Here is a 3,717-nt window from a genome sequence, read left to right as displayed (position 1 = left end):
GTATACTCATTTTCACTATATTGATTCTTCCAATCCATGAACATGGTATATTTCTCCATCTGTTAGTGTTCTCTTTGATTTCTTGCATCAGTGTTTTATAGTTTTCTATATATAGGTCTTCAGTTTCTTTAGGTAGATATATTCCTAAGTATTTTATTCTTTTCATTGCAATGGTGAATGGAATTGTTTCCTTAATTTTTCTTTCTATTTTCTCATTATTAATGTATAGGAATGCAAGGGATTTCTGTGTGTTTATTTTATATCCTGCCACTTTACTTTATTCACTGATTAGCTCTAGTAATTTTCTGGTGGAGTCTTTAGGGTTTTCTATATGGAGGATCATGTCATCTGCAAACAGTGAGAGTTTTACTTCTTCTTTTCCAATCTGGATTCCTTTTATTTCTTTTTCTGCTCTGATTTCAATATTCTTGAATTTAGTGGGCTTCTTTTATGACCCAGAGTGAGGTTTATATGCACATGCAATTGGAAAGAATATGTATTCTGTTATTGTTAAGCGCTGGTATAAATACCAATCAGATCAAGGAGCTTACTAGTGCTATTTTACTTCACGTGTCTTTGCTGATTTTTTAAATTAGTTGTTCTATCAGTTGCTTTAAGAGGATTTAAAATTTTCCAATTACTATTTTTGAATTATATTCCCTCCTTTAATTTTGAATTCCTTGGTGGCTCAGATGGTAAAACGTCTGCCTGCAATGTGGGAGACCCGGGTGGGGAAGATCCCCTGGAGAAGGAAATGGCAACCCACTCCAGTATTCTTGCCAGGAAAATTCCATGGACATAGGAGCGTGCTAGGCTACAGTCCATGGGGTTGTAAAGAGTCAGACACAACTTCACTTTCACTTTCACTTTCTTCACTTTAATTTTGCAAATTTTTACTTTATATAATTAGAAGTTTGCAAATTTTTACTTTATATAATTTGAAGTTCTCCTTTTGGGAGCAGACACATTTATGATTTCGATGTCTTCTTGAATTGACCATAATGATAAGTGTTTATTGAAACTTATTTTATCTGATAAAATATAGCTATTAATACATCAGTCTTTATATGCTAATGATTTCCATGGTAAATTATTTTTCATCCATTTACTTTCAGCGTATTTAAAGTGCATCTTTTTTAGACAGGATACAGTTGAACCTTATCTTTAATTCATTTTGACAATTACTGCCTTTTAATTAGAGTATTTATACCATGAACAACTTATATAATTATTGATGTGGTTATATGTGGATTTCCTGTTTCATTTTTTTGGTTTTGTTTTTTACCTGTCTCCATTTTACATTGTACTCTCTTTTCCTGCCTTAACTCTTTTGTATCATTTGAATATTTTCAGAATAAATATTGAAATCTTTCATCCTTGTACACCCATATTTTCGAGCCTGTTCTTAATGTTATAGCTGTTGTGTGTATTAAATACCTATAGAACAATGTTAAAATATTAGTTTTTAAGCAATTATATGATTTTAAAGAATTTAAAAGACAAAAGCAGCTGTCTTTAATGTTTTCCTATATATTTACTGATTCTGATGCATTTACTTATTTTTTCTCCAAGTCTGAGTATCTACTTGTTATCATTTTGCTTTAGCCTAAACAAATTTTTGAGAATTTATTGCACTATAAGTCAAAGGATGATGAATCCTCTTAGCTTTCATTTGTTTGAAAATGTGTTTCTTTCACTTTAATTCTTGAATGACTTTTTGTTGCATACAGGATTCTAAATTGATAGTTATTTTATTTCTAGTATTTAAATAATTTTGCCCTACTCTCTTCTTGCCTCTGTTGTTTCTGATATCAGCCACTAATTATATTATTTTTACCCCCATGTATGTAGCCTATTATTTTCATCTTTATATTTTCAGGATTTGCTCTTCCTCTTTGACTTAATAGTTTGAATCCAATACCGCAATGTATGAACTTTTTTGTATATTGCTTGGTATTCAGAATATCTTGCCTCTGAAAATTTCTGTCTTTCATCAAATTTGGAAATTTTCAAGCTATAGGTTTTTCTTTGTTATTTTTATTTTTTAGCCTCATTTTCCTCTCTCACTGATCTTGAGTTGGCCAAAAAGTTCATTAAGGCTTTTCTGTTACATCTTGTAAAAAAAAATCCAAACATTTTGGCTAGACCAATATTTTGATATTCCCATTTCCCATATATTTGAAAATTTAATGCCATCTAACTTTTCTCTGAGCATCTTTTTCATAATTTTATTTCTCTTTTTTCTTTATCTTAGACATTTCAATAGCTATATCTTCTCTCTAATACTCTTGCATCTGTCATGTTCCCTTTTGCTATATATTTATTATTTTTTCATTACAGAAATCATATTTTTGAGTTCCAGAATTTTCTTTTGGTTCTTTTTTTTCTATTCTTTATTGAGGGCTTCCATCTCTGATGTTTTTGCTCACTGAAAATATTTTGTTTCACTTCACTGAAAATAATTATAATTGTTGGTTTAAAATCCTTCATGCTAACAGATTGTTCAGCCTTCTACACTTTCCATACTTGAACAAGACTGACAAAGGTGGTGCAAGCTAGGATTAGTCATTGCTTTCATTTTCTGCCACCCAGGATTTTAGCAGGGCCCAGTGGAAAGCTTCATCTCCACTACCACCAGGCATCAATGATGCTCAGTAAGGTGGTAGGAACCTCAGCCATTTTGTACTACACTTCTCCCTCCCACTAATAAAGTCAGTGGGGAGTAGGGAGTTGAAGCAAAAAAAGCAGTGTATGTGTTCATCCTTTCCTTTTGCTCCCCTGGACGCTGCAGGGCCCAGTAGGAAACAGATCTGACACCCTACTTGGAAACGATGAGACAGTGCAAGTCAGTGTTTCACTTGCACTGAGAAGAGCTCAGAAGACCAAGGCATAATCTGAATTTCCATATCACTCATTTGCAATGAAGTGGTGTTATACACAGCAAGAGAAAATCACAACTTAAATAAGAAAATGAAATAATCAGAAACTCTTCATTTGCTACAGCTGCCATGACAAAGTACTACAGAATGGCTGGCTTAAGCAACAAAAATTTATTTCTCACAATTCTGGAGGCTAGAAGTCAAAAATTAAGGTGTCAATAAGTTTTCTTTTTTCACCATCTTCTCACTGTGGTCTAAATGGTCTTTTTTCCTGTGTGAGTGTATCTCTGATATTCTCATTCAGAATGTCAAATGTCCTCCTTTTATAAGGATACCAGTCAGATTGGATTAATTACCTTATTTAAACATAGTCATTTCCTTACAGGCCCTATCTACAAATACAGTCACATTCTAAAGTCCCAGTGGTTAGGACTTCAACATATAAATTTGAGGGATGAGGCACAATTCATTCCATGATAGATATAAATATCAAGATGAATGATATATTAGAATTACTTGATAAAGATTATGAAAAGTCATCATAAAATGTCACAACAAGCAACATTTGTTGCAACAAACACCCATTATAAATATCCTCACAAGAAATAAAAAGTTAGAAAATCTCAGCAAGAAATGGGAAATTATTAAAAGAAAAAGAACCAAATAGAATTTAGATAACTGAAAAATATAGTAACTGAAAGAAAATTAGTTGAATGATCTTAATTATAATGTAGAAGCAACAATGACAGAATTAGTCAACTCAATGGTAGATCAATAGAATGTACCAAATCTAAACAAATGAAAAAGCAGACATAAAGTGAATGGAAGTTTGTTTGTT

Source organism: Bison bison, unplaced genomic scaffold (assembly GCF_000754665.1).
Source record: "Bison bison bison isolate TAMUID 2011002044 unplaced genomic scaffold, Bison_UMD1.0 scf7180017864468, whole genome shotgun sequence".
Taxonomy (NCBI): domain Eukaryota; kingdom Metazoa; phylum Chordata; class Mammalia; order Artiodactyla; family Bovidae; genus Bison; species Bison bison.
This window is presented reverse-complemented; position numbering follows the sequence as displayed.